The 14,306-nt window shown below is 39.4% G+C and overlaps 1 long non-coding RNA gene across 1 annotated transcript; it reads left to right on the top strand.

Moving 5' to 3' along the window:
- The first annotated feature begins 999 nt into the window (after nt 1–999).
- LOC308512157 lies at nt 1,000–13,364 on the top strand. Its single transcript, XR_013995467.1, has 3 exons — nt 1,000–1,666; nt 12,047–12,457; nt 13,064–13,364. It is a non-coding gene; the product is annotated as an uncharacterized lncRNA (long non-coding RNA).
- Nucleotides 13,365–14,306: the final 942 nt, after the last annotated feature.

The following is a 14,306-nucleotide window of genomic DNA, read 5'->3' as shown; positions in this document are numbered from 1 at the left end:
AATGTAATGCTTTTGCATCTGTATTTGCAGCTTTATCAACCTTTTTATTATTTTAACCTGACTGATCCTTATTGTCGACTTTTGGAAGCCAGCTATAAAAGCCTACATGCGAAAATTCATCCTGAGGAAATTAAAGAAAGGAGAATACATCACCAGCAGTAATAAAATAGGTTGAGGCCTACTTCCTGTTAACCAGCAATAACCTAGGGACTTATCGACACTTCTATACTTCACTGGGAATCTGTACCAACGTTTAGTTGAGCAATACAGGATAGCTAATAGAAAACTCAAACAGTTGGTATTTGAATAAATAGAAAGCAGGTAGCTGTTATTTCTAAATTAAACTAATGTTCCCATGTAAACTTTTTTATTTGGTAACAGCAAAATATAAAGACCAAATGATGTGAGTATGTAAATTCATAGACACATTTATTTACACATTTTCTCTCAGCTGTATTGTAGTGCCTCTCCTCTAGCTCTAAAAGTTTACCTATCAAGGAATATTTCCTATATCCTTTGAGAAAACTAGAGACAAAATGGAAACCTTGTGGAATACAGCTTGAGAGAATAAATTCTTTGGGGGTGTTGAACATCATTATTATTATCATTATTATTATGTAATATATTGTTTTATTGATTTCAGAGAGGAAGGAAGAGGGGTAGAGAGAGAAACATTAATGATGAGAGAGAATTATTGATTGGCTGCCTCTTGCATGCCCCACACTGGGGATCGAGCCCACAACCCAGGCAGGATTTGAACCATGACATCCTGGTTCATAGGTTGGTGCTCAGCTACTGAGCCACACCAGCCAGGCTTGAACATCATTATTATACTGGTGTTTAAATAACAAATTCATAGGGAATAGTAAATTCTTCATTATGATGTGAATCATATTACTGAAAGAATATTATTTATATAGAAATTTCTTGGTGGTATAGAGATACTGCTTTCCAAATTGTTACCAAAATGTGCTTTTATTACCCTTGATCCCAAAATCATTACTAAATAAATGTTCTTATGACTTTCTGGAAAGTTTTATGATCGTTACAACTTTCTATTTATGAGAGAGTTTTTTGTTTTGGTTTTTATAGGTTGTATATACCTTGAAGGAATTGAATGAGTACAGGCACTATCTGACCAGTTTAAAATTAGACTGAAAGAAACTATATAAAAGAACAAGTAAATTAAATACTTAAATTTGTTTGGGGGGGACTGTAAAAAAGTTTTTATGTAGGGTTTGGAAGAAAAATTTGGTCCTCTGAATATGTTCTTATAATATTCTAGAAGAATTAAGGTAACAAATTAAATAAGATCTCTGGAGATCTATAAGAGATAAAAATAAGATCTTTGCCTTTCATTTCCAGAGAGAAATTTTCACTTGTCTAGAATGGAGCCCCAGGAGTCTAAATGCAAGTTGACAGAATAATCATTTGTAAAGTACAGAAGTTCACCTAGGCCTAAACATAAGAAATCATATCAAAAGATAGGTTTATTTCTGGCCAATATAAAAACTTTAATTCTGTTTTTCTCTTAGAAAATAATTATAAAACAAGTAAATAAATTTTCTGAAGACAAGAGAGCCCATGAAAATGCACGGTTCCATGAATGGCTTTTACAGGAAAGAACGCAAGCAACTCCAGACCAAGAACTATTAATATAGAACAGGTACAATCCAACTTAATACATATTTTGGGGATATATTGTGAACCCCAGAAAGTTGTAAAAAGTACTAGAAAGAATTGAAATCAAGATGAAAAATATTAGACACTCTTTAACTTCCTATAATCTTCAACCTGGAGAGAAAGGAAAGGAAATGACGAGGTAAACGGGTTTGGGAACCTTGGTTCCAAGGCTAGGGAGGAGAGTTTCTACCTAATTAGGGTCACTAGGAGCCCAAAAGGTAAGCTGATATTTGAAGAAGAAATCCAATGTACAAATTCCTGAGCTTGGAAAACACAAACCAATAGTAGCAGAGAGAGAGGAGGTATCTTTAGCATGTTTCAACCTTAAGTTTAAGAAAATTACTACAAGATCAAAAAGGGAGAATTTCTATAAATGTATGCTAACATAAACAGGTGTTTTCCCCAACCAACTGTATATGTTCATAGAGCTATTGCCCACACATAGTCAATGTTACCATTCAGAGGCCAAACCCAGGCCCCAGGAGGCAAAAGAATGAGTTATAGTTCTTTCACTTTCTCCTTCATCAGGGGCAAAGGCCAGTTCCCCATCACCTGGCTCTCATATTCCATGGATTCATGTCATATGCCAGAATACATACTGATCCTCCAGAGTCCCAACCTGGTAGTCTGCAGACCTATCCTATATAATAAAGAGGCAATATGCAAATTGACCACCACACCCTCACACAAGATGGCCACCCCCATGTGGTCACAAGATGGCAGCCACAAGATGACCAGCAGGGGAGGGCAGTTGTGGGGGACTGGGCCTGCAGGGGAGTGCAGTTAGGGGTGACCAAGCTGGCAGGGGAGGGCAGTTAGGGGTGACCAGGCTGGAAGGAGAGGGCAGTTGGGGGTGACCAGGCCAGCAGAGGACGGCAGTTAGGGGTGACCGGGCCAACAGGAGAGGGCAGTTGAGGGCAATTGGGCTGGCAGGAGAGGGCAGTTAGGGGTGACCGGGCCTGCAGGGGAGGGCAGTTGGGGTGGACCAGGCCTGTAGGGGAGGGCAATTAGGGGTGACCAGGCCAGCAGAGGACGGCAGTTAGGGGTGACCGGGCCAACAGGAGAGGGCAGTTGAGGGCAATTGGGCTGGCAGGAGAGGGCAATTATGGGTGACCGGGCTGGCAGGGGAGGGCAGTTGGGGGCAATCGGGTGGGCAGGAGAGGGCAGTTGTGGGGGACCAGGCCTGCAGGGGAAGGCAGTTAGGGGTGACCAGGTTGCATGGGAGGGCAGATAGGGGTGACCAAGCTGGCAGGGGAGGGCAGTTGCAGGGGACCAGGCCTGCAGGGAAGGGCAGCTGGGGGCAGTCGGACCGGTAGGGGAGCAGACAGAAGCGGTTAGGGGCAATTAGGCAGGCAGGTGAGCGGTTGGGAGCAGTTGTCCTGAGGGGTCCCAGATTGAAGAGGGTGCATGCTGGGCTAAGGGACACCCCCCCCCCAGTGCATGAATTTTGTGCACTGGGCCTCTAGTGTATACATAAAAGGTTGTTCAAGGAGTTGGAAATTACAGAGAGGTCAGTACCCACTTATTTTTAAAGGAAATTCAAATCTACTTGTTTGAAGTAAATCTTTTTTTCTCAGGGCTTATCAATTGTTATTAATGGAATTATTCTATGTATAGAGATATTTTATATACACATTTACATGTGTATGAATATTTATGCAAAAATTTAATTGCCTATATTATCTTTATGAAATAGAGTTCTCTATGAGTATCGATTATTATTCACATATACAAGATCTAAACACATACAAATGGGAAGTTGAGAGAACCAAGATGGCAGCATAGGTTAACGCCGGAGTTTGCTGCTTTGAACAACTACTTCAAAAGTGAAACCAAAAAACGGAAGGGACATCACCCAGAACCACAGGAACGCTGGCTGAGTGGAAGTCCTACAACTAGGAGGAAAGAGAAACGCATACGGACACTCAGAGGAGGTGCAGTGCTGAAGTCAAATTCTGAGGTGCGGAGCACGCGGAGCCGGTTGGCAGCGGAGGGCGCGGTTGGCATTTTCAATCGGGAGGGAGTCCCAGACTCTGAGCTCCAGATCCGGGAGAGTCTCTAGGTACCCAGACTCAAACGGGAGAAGCGGGACTGTCTGGCTTCGGTCAGAGCGAGTGCAGCTTTCTCTCCGAGGTTTGCAGCCAGGTTTGCAGCCGTTGCTGGGACTCAGAGAGGCAGAGCCGCTGGGGACAGGACTGAGAGCCGCCATAACTGCTCTCTCCGAACCACCCTGTTGATTCTGTGCGACCCGCCCTGCCCAAGCCCTGCACAGAGGCATTTTCCAGATAGCCTCAGGCAAAGGCTAGATTAGCACCTCCCTAGAGGGCAGAAGTTCTCTCACTGCAGACACAGCTGATTCTCATAGCCACTTGGCCTGGAGGTCAAACCCTCCCTGGAATTAGCTACAACAATCAAGATTTAACTATAAGACTTCGAACAAAGACCACTAGGGGGTGCACCAAGAAAGCATAACAAAATGCGGAGACAAAGAAACAGGACAAAATTGTCAATGGAAGATATAGAGTTCAGAACCACACTTTTAAGGTCTCTCAAGAACTGTTTAGAAGCCGCCAATAAACTTAATGAGATCTACAAGAAAACTAATGAGACCCTCGATCTTATATTGGGGAACCAACTAGAAATTAAGCATACACTGACTGAAATAAAGGATAATATACAGACTCCCGACAGCAGACCAGAGGAGCGCAAGAATCAAGTCAATGATTTGAAATGCGAGGAAGCAAAACACACCCAAACGGAAAAGCAAAATGAAAAAAGAATCCAAAAATGCGAGGATAGTGTAAGGAGCCTCTGGGACAGCTTCAAGCGTACCAACATCAGAATTATAGGGGTGCCAGAAGATGAGAGAGAGCAAGATATTGAAAACCTATTTGAAGAAATAATGACAGAAAACTTCCCTCACCTGGTGAAAGAAATGGACTTACAGGTCCAAGAAGCGTGGAGAACCCCAAACAAAAGGAATCCAAAGAGGACCACACCAAGACACATCATAATTAAAATGCCAAGAGCAAAAGATAAAGAGAGAATCTTAAAAACAGCAAGAGAAAGAAACTCAGTTACCTACAAGGGAATACCCATACGACTGTCAGCTGATTTCTCAACAGAAACTTTGCAGGTCAGAAGGGAGTGGCAAGAAATATTCAAAGTGATGAATACCAAGAACCTACAACCAAGATTACTTTATCCAGCAAAGCTATCATTCAGAATTGAAGGTCAGATAAAGAGCTTCACAGATAAGGAAAAGCTAAAGGAGTTCATCACCACCAAACCAGGATTATATGAAATGCTGAAAGGTATCCTTTAAGAAGAGGAAGAGGAAGAAAAAGGTAAAGATACAAATTATGAACAACAAATATGCATCTATCAACAAGTGAATCTAAGAATCAAGTGAATAAATAATCTGATGAACAGAATGAACTGTTGATTATAATAGAATCAGGGACATAGAAAGGGAATGGACTGACTATTCTTGGGGGGAAAGGGGTGTGGGAGATGCGGGAAGAGACTGGACAAAAATGGTGCACCTATGGATGAGGACAGTGGGTGGGGAGTGAGGGCGGAGGGTGGGGCGGGAACTGGGAGGAGGGGAGTTATGGGGGGGGGGGAAGAGGAACAAATGTAATAATCTGAACAATAAAGATTTAATAAAAAAAATAAAAAATAAATAAACACATACAAATGTTAACCTACTTTTATTTATACTCTTAATTTTTATTAAGAAAAGATAGGTAGATATTCAAAGCAACCTGGGAAATTTATTAGATTAAACTAATATATCTTCCTTAACCATTTTTTTTAAGCATTTTTCTATTCAGTGTGGCTTTTCAGAATTGCTTAAAGAGATTATAAATTAACTTTTAATAATTTAATGCTCAATTTCTATTATTTCATGATTAGCCTTCAAGGAACATCATTTCAATGTTCCTTTGTTAGTGGAAACACTGATGGTGACAGTTCTTGACTATTGTATCAAACATTGGCTCTGACTTCCAGTAGCGTCCATTGACTGAGCTTTTTTGTAATAATACTTAAGGGACAAATACTTGCTTTGACTTGAATATCAGAGAGAAGTTTAAAACTTAGTACAGAATTCATTGCTAGTTCTTAGCCACCTTACTTCTTTATATTTCTTAGTGTTAGAAGAAGTCAGAAGTTCCTAGAATGTGGGCACCAGAATTTTCTTTTAGGAATACAAACTTTTTGATATGGAAAGGACTCAATATATTTCTTGCATTGCTTGCATTAACATAAATTATAGAAGCACCTTGTAATTTTTCATTTTGATTCTACTTTACTCTCAATTTATTTTTATCCTACTGAACAGTTCTTTGAGAAAGATTGTGAATCATTAGTATAGTTTTATCAGATTTTTTGAAACTCAGAAATTATTTTGTCTTCATTAGAATGGCTGATATCCTTCATATGGCAAAAGCTGCTAGCAACAATTTAACCATTTCTATTGATGTTTAAAAATTTATCTTTATTGTTGAAAATATTACAGATGTCCTCCTTTATCCCCCATTGACCCTCTCTACCCAGCTCCCGTCCCCCACCCCCCAGGCCTTCTCTGCACTATTGTCTGTGTCCATGGGTTATGCATATGTTCTTTGGTTAATCTCTTCATGCCTCACACCTCCCCCCCTTCCCTCCGAGATTCCTCAGTCTGTTCCATGCTTCCATGTCTCTGGATGTATTTTGTTCATCAGTTTATTTTGTTCATTATATTCCACATATTAGTATAAGTGAGATCATGTAATACTTGTTTTTCTCTGACTGGCTTATTTCACTTAGCATAATACTCTCCAGGTCCATCCATGCTGTCTCAAAGGGTGAGAAATCCTTCTTTTTTGATTCATGGTATAAATGTACCACAGCTTTCTTATCCACTCCTCTACTGATGGGTACTTGGGCTGTTTCCAGATCTTAGCTATTGTAAATTGTGTTGGTATGAACATAGAGGTACATAGATTCTTTCTGATTGGTGTTTTGGGATTCTTAGGATATATTCCTAGAAGTGGAATCATTGGGTCAAATGGCAGTTCCATTTTTAATTTTTTTATAAACTACATACTATTTTACATTGTGGCTATACCAGTCTGCATTCCCACCAGCACTGTACTAGGGTTCTCTTTTCTCCACATCCTTGCCAGCACTTATTTGTTGATTTGTTAATGGTAGCCATTCTAAGGGTGAGAGGAGACACCTCATTGTCATTTTAATTTGCATCTCTGATTATTAGTGACATTAAGCATTTTTTTGCATATGTCTCTTAGGAATCAGTATGACCTCTTTGGAGAAGTATCTATTTACTAGTAGGTCCTTTACCCATTTTTTAACTGGATTATTTGCCTTCCTTTTGTTGAGTTGCATGAGTTCTTTATATATTTTGGAAATTAACGCCCTATCAGATGTATCATTGGCAAATATGTTTTCCCTTACAGTGGGATACCTTTTCATTTTGTTGATGGGTGTGTGTTTTTTGTTTTGTTTTTTGGTTGTTTTTTTTGTTTTGTTTTTTTTTTTTGCTTTGTAGAAGCTTTTTATTTTGATGTAGTCCCATTTGTTTTTGTTTTTTGTTTTTCCTTTGTTACCCTTGCCCTAAGAGATATATTTACAAACATATTGCTACAGGAGATGTCTGAGATTTTTCTACCTATGGTTTCTTCTATGATTTCCATGTTTTCATGACATTTTTAAGTCTTTAAACCATTTTTAGTTTATTCTTGTGTACAGTGTAAGTGGGTGGTCTTGTTTCATTTTTTTGCATGAACCTGTACAATTTTCACAACATCATTTTTTGAAGAGATTGTATTTACTCCATTGTATGCTCTTGCCTCCTTTTTCAAATATTAATTGAGCGTAATGGCTTGGGTCAATTTCTGGGTTCTCTGTTCTATTCTATTGATCTATACGCCTGTTCTTGTGCCAGTACCATGCTGTTTTTATTACAATGGCTTTATAGTATAGTTTCATATCAGGTATTGTGATTCCTCCTATTTTGTTCTTCTTTCTCAAGATTACTGCAACTATTCGAGGTCTCTTTTGGTTCCATATAAATTTTTGGAGTATTTGTTCTAGGTCTATGAAATATGCCATTGGTATTTTAATAGGGATTGCAATGAATCTATAGATTTCTTTGGGTAGTATGGATATTTTAATGATGTTAATTCTACCAATCCATGAACACAGTGTATTCTTCCATTTGTTTGTATCTTTCTCTATTTCTTTTTTTCAGTGTCCTGTAGTTTTCTGAGTACCGCCTTGGCCAAGTTTATTCCAAGGTATCTTATTTTTTGTTGTTGCAATGGTAATGGGGTTGTTGTTGTTTTCATTTCTCTTTCTGGCTCAGTGTAAAGGTGGCAGGCTAGTTCCCATTAGTCAGTCAGACTGAACTGCCATTTCTTATAAAATGGGAATACAAGGAAATAGCCTTAACAGAAAATAGGACTGACTAAAATTATAGTCCTAATTTGGCAACTCAGAATAAACAATGTTTACAATCCCCACAGCTCTTTTTCATAGATATTCATTATCATAGTACTATATGGGCCCAAAATGGCCAGTTAGAATATCAACTAAACCAGCCTCTTTAGAGATTGAAATCCTCAAACTTAAGGTTCCACAATAGTATTGTTTTTATTTAGCAGTCTTCCACATTTGACTACAAGCTTTTTAGAGTTCATTTGTTTCTTATTTCGCTTTCATTACATTTTCTTAACACTTTCCCAATTACACCCTCAGGACATATCCAGTTTCTTTATTATACTACACTTGTCCTAAACCCAGTCTTCATGCTGCTATTTCTGTGAACTAGGTTCTCTATAGTCCCATATTTGGGCTCCAAATGTACTTAAATAATGGGGACTTGAAATACCAAATACTGTCCTTGGTACAATGCATCTATTGAAAATGTACTTAGTTCTGTTTACTGATCTTAGAGCACAAAAACATGGAGATGATTCTTGCCAGGAGATGAAGTTATACTGAACCAGCCCCACGTTCTCATTTAATACCAAAGTCCCTCAGTATAAATGAGCCTCTTGCACTGGTGTGCACTTACACTAGGGATATGATATTGCCATGGCTTATAAACTGAGCAAAGTTTTATAGAACCAACCTACCTATAGCATAAGCCTAGGAATATGTTTTCTTTAACATTATTTTCCAACCCATGGGACTATGTCTCAAAGCTGATGAATACTTTGAAGAGTATTTTTTGTGTGTGTTTTATTTTTTTTAAAATATATTTTATTGATTTTTTACAGAGAGGAAGGGAGAGGGATAGAGAGTTAGAAACATCGATGAGAGAGAAACATCGATCAGCTGCCTCCTGCACGCCCCCCACTGGGGATGTGCCCGCAACCAAGGTACATGCCCTTGACCGGAATCGAACCTGTGACCCTTCAGTCCGCAGGCCGACGCTCTATCCACTGAGCCAAACAGGTTAGGGCATTTGTGTGTGTTTTAAATACTGAGATTGTCATAGACACTGATGAAATCTCCTTGGTCCTTATTCTCTTGGACCAGATGAAGGTCCTTTCCAGTTCTAAAATGTCCTTTTCTCTCTGCGTTCCCAAAATTATATAAGTCCTTACTTAATAGTCTTCTTTTATATATAAGTGTTTCCTTGGCATAAGATCTATGTGTCTAAACTGTAGAACATTTCCCCAATTCATTACCTCTTAATCATCTGCAGAAGTATCCATCAGTTCTTCTTGAATACTTGATTTCTTCTTTTATATCCTTTATCAGAACTTTATCTCTTTATAGCCCAGATGAAGTTGGAAGAGAATAACTAATTCAAACCACCTACCTCTGTAAACAAACATAGATGGCTCAGTTAAGACAGATGTTTTGTGGGTATCTGGATAGCAGTGCCATCCATCCCCAGCATGTGGATGGTGGTTGCAAAAAGAGTAGTACTAGGTGTACCAGTTAATAATACAGATTTTTTTCAAGAGATGGAGTTACACATATGTTGATATATATGCGATTTGATATGTATGCTATTTTGTTGTATTGACAGCAAGCTTCAAAACTTTGTATGTCAAATTTGCTGAAGGTGTTTACATAGATATCTTTATGCTTAAAAATGTCGAATTTCATGCCAAAAAAAAGCATTTGTGGGAAGTTTTAACTTATTACTTTATTCTGAAGAAGAAGTTATTGTATACTTCGGGAAGCTTATGGTGAACATGCTCCATCTCAAGATACTTGTGAACGCTGGTGTAAACGCTTTAAAGGTGATGATTTTGATGTGAAAGACAAAGAACGTCCAGGTCAACCGAAAAAGTGTGAAGACCAACAATTACAAGCATTATTGGATGAAAACGCGTGTCAAACTCAAAACCAACTTGCAGAAAGATTAAACGTTGCTCAGCAAACAATTTCCGATCGTTTACAAGCAATGGGAAAGATTTTAAAGGAAGGAAAATGGGTGCCACATCAAGTGAACGAAAGACAAATGGAAAACCAAAAAGTCATCAGTAAAATGTTGTTTCAACGGCATGAAAGAAAGTGTTTTTTGCATTGAGTTGTGACTGGCGATGAAGAGTGGATTTATTTTGAGAATCCCAAATGCACAAAATCATGGATTGATCCAGGTCAACCATCAACATCCACTGCAAGGCCAAATAGCTTTGGAAAGAAGACAATGCTCTGCATTTGGTGGGATCAGGAAGGTATGGTGTATTATGAGCTTCTAAAACCAGGTGAAACCATTAATACTGATCACTACCGACAACAAATAATCAATTTGAACCACACTTTGATCATAAAACAACCAGAATGGGCCAGAAGACATGGCAAAGTAATTTTGCTTCATGATAATGCACCATCACACACTTCAAAACCAGTCAAAGACATGTTAAAAGATCTTGCCTGGGAAGTATTAACCCACCCCCTGTATTCACCAGACCTTGCTCCTTCAATTACCACTTGTTCCGATCAATGGCACATGCACTTTCTGAGCAGCACTTCAAAACGTACGAAGAAGTGGAAAATTGGGACTCTGAATGGTTTGCCTCAAAACAACAGAAGTTCTATTGGTACAGTATCCACAAATTACCTAAAGTTGGAGGAAATGTGTAGCTAGCGATGGACATTACTTTCAATAAAGCACTTTTGATGTTACTCTTGAAATTATATTATTTTCTTTGATTACAAAATCCATTTTATTAACTGGTACACCTAGTAAATCAGTTGAGGGAACCCAGACAACTCCCAGGGTATTCCTCAGTCAGGACTGCACAACCAGGGTTACATTTGCTATTTTTAGATACCAAAGCTTCACAACACACCAGACCCATGTCTATTAAAGGCTTATACAGTGACATATTCCAAAGCCATGTAGAATGACTTGTGATTTATTTTGAACCACTGTTTCCCTCCATCAGCACATTTAATAAAAACTATTGTTTCCATCTCCTACGGAAATTCTTGTTTCATTTTGTTTTGCACAAAAGATACTACTTTAAGGCAGCATTTATCTGAAGATCTGGTTTTCAGTGTTATAAAGAGATGTAAGATTGATAACAAATTAATTTAAAGGTTCTCTGGCATCATCAAAGACTACAAAAATGGGGAAATTCATTCATGTAACTATAACTGCCTTTTCCTTGATCTGTCTTTAACACTACAAAAATGGGAAGTGACATTTGACTAGGGAGGTGAAGATAAATTAAGATTTACTCTTTGAAGCTCCCTTTGGAAAATATGTTCAAAGGATTAGGATATGGATAGGTGAGAATTGAACATTCAAAGTCCTTCACAATTTTGGCTATTATTCATCATATTTAAAAATCCAGATCTAGGATTCCTGGTTTTCACCCAGGCGGCCCGGGTTCGACTCCCGGTGTGGGAACCGAAAAAAAAAAAAAATCCAGATCAGCAATACCTTGTTTTTTAAAAGGAAAAAATCTGTATTTTCTGCTTGGTAATTAGTTCTCTATTAAGAAATTTAGAAAAACATGTTATTGTGTTTAAATCTGCTACAAAACTTTCAAGATAAATGATGAAACAGAATATAAATAATTTGTGTACTTCGACTTTCTTGGCAAGTACAAAATAGTTTGAAACAAAAGAAAGAACCTTAGTTAGATTCTCTTCTTTGGACTGGAGTGATAGTTTTGAATGCAAAAAAATTTATAGAAATAAGCAAATACTGGTTATTGTTTTTATTTCTTCTTTTATACATATCACTAATATATAAGTAAATGGCATTTGAAAAGTAAATGTACTAAATTGAAACTAGAAACCATATGAAATTATCTTGTTACAGTAAAAATACAGGAAAAATGACTGAGGCAATTGATTTTAATATTCATCGTCTCTTCAATTCCAGACTGCTAGTAGGAATTCATTTCAGAATTTAATAAAGACTGACATCAGCAAAGTGGAACTTTCAAAAGATGTCCAAAGCAAAACGATCTTATCATTCAGTTGGTAACTCATGATTTTAATGAAGAGGTTTCGGAAAATAAAGAAGAAATGAAGTTGTTTTACAAGTGGTTATAAAAAAAAGAATCTCCAGAAGACCCATTAGAAGATCAAGTAAAAGAAGATGTGAAGCCCATTGAAAGCACAGTGGCTTTTCCCAAGCTACTGATGTGCAAGAGCAGTCTGAAAAAAATTTTGTTACTAGGAAAATGTTGTCATCCCAAATTCAGTGTAACTACAACAAATACTGAAGAATCACCAACTCAATGGACAGAATATGAGGAGACACAAATGAGGAGTTATGCCTAAGGCTAATGTGAGTACCTCAAAATCCTTGACTGACACAGATCTTCCTTTTAGGAGAGAAAGACACAACTAAGTGTAAGTGAAAAATATGATTATCAGTGAATGGCTTTCTATGGAAAGGGTAGAGAGTTTTACAAACTTATTTCAATTAATATATATTGGGTAGGTTTACAGATGTGCATACATGGAACAGTTTATCCTTGTATTATTATTACTAGAGGCCTGGTGCACGAAATTCGTGCACTGGGGGTGGGGGGTATCCCTCAGCCCGGCCTGTGCCCTCTCACAGTCTGAGACCCCTCGATCCTTACCGCCCACCTGCTTGCTGCTCCCTACCACTCGGCTCGCTGGCCTCAGTGCTGCCGCGGAGGTTCCTGCCACCCCCGCTGCACTCACCAGTCATGAGCCCGGCTTCTGGATGAGCAGCGCTCCCCTTGAGGGAACTCATTGTACCTCCAGGCCCTGGTTGGTGTGGATCAGTAGTTAGAGTGTCCTCCCATGCACCAAAGGGTCATGAGTTCGATTCCAGGTGAGGGCACATACACAGGTTGTGGGCTGCTTGGGCAACTGATCAATGTTTCTCTTTCTCTTTCCCTCTCCCTTCCTCTCTCTCTAGAATCAATGAAAAGAACATATCCTTAGAGGAAGACTTAAAAAGAAAAAAAAATGCTGGTTTGGTTCAGTGGATAGTGCTTCTGCAGGCAGACTGAAGGGTACCAGGTTGGATTCCAATCGAAGGCATATACCTGGGTTGCCGGCTTAATCCAGGGCCCTGGTTGGGGATTCAGCAAGAGACAACCATTTGATGTCTCTCATATTAGTTTCTGTCTTTCTCCCTCCCTTCCACTCTCTGTAAAAAATAAATAAATAAACAAAAAAAATCAAAAATCAAAAATGTCCTCAGGTGAGGATTAACCAAAACAAACAAACAAACACCCATTCCCAGTGTGATTATTGAAGGAGCATATGAAGTATTTGTTGAATGAACGGGAAGGGATGAGACTTTGCTTTCTAATTGTTTTAGCAACTCTGCAAGCCAGAGGGTTTATTTTTATTTTTTTTAAATATATTTTATTGATTTTTACAGAGAGGAAGGTAGAGGGATAGAGAGTGAGAAACATCGATGAGAGAGAAACATTGATCAGCTGCCTCCTGCACACCCCCTACTGGGGATGTGCCCGCAACAAAGGTATATGCCCTTGACCAGAATTGAACCCGGGACCCCTCAGTCCACAGGCCGATGCTCTATCCACTGAGCCAAACTGGTTAGGGCCAGAGGGTTTATTTTTTATTTTCATTTTTATTGATTGATTATTTTAGAGAGAGGAAGGGAGCAAGAGAAACATCAGTGTGTTGTTCCACTTACTATGCTCTCTTTGGTTGCTTCTTGTCTGTGCCCTGACCAGTGATCCAACCTGCAACTTTGCTGTATCAGGAGGAGGTTCTAACCCACTGCTCAGGGTGCTGCCTGTCAGGGCCCCTCAACAAAATCCCTCTGGTGTGCCCTGGCCCCTGCTGTGGGTCGGAGCTCCTCTGCCACAGCAAAGGTTTGGGTTCCATTCTGTCAGGTTTTGGGTTTGATTCCTGGTCCAGGCTGACTGCTGCTCAGCAAGTGACCAAGGACCATTGAAGTCCATGTGCTCTAGTCATTCAGCAGGGACCCGGGGTTCCATGGCTGACTTGGCCAACTCTGATCCCTGCTACCCCCAGTCCTCCAGCCAGGGCGACTTCAACTATAAAAGCTGGGTGGCCTCCAGGTAGGTCCGCCCTCTCCATGGCTCACCAGGCTTGGTTTCTGCACAGTTGCCCTGGGAGGTGGATTTCCGGGTTCCCAGGGAGAGCACCCTCCGATCCAGACT

The sequence above is a fragment of the Myotis nattereri genome, assembly GCF_964212035.1.
Source record: "Myotis nattereri genome assembly, chromosome: X".
NCBI classification, from domain to species: Eukaryota; Metazoa; Chordata; class Mammalia; order Chiroptera; family Vespertilionidae; genus Myotis; species Myotis nattereri.
The sequence above is the reverse complement of the archived record's forward strand: the minus strand, read 5'-3'. Positions and strand labels throughout refer to the sequence as shown.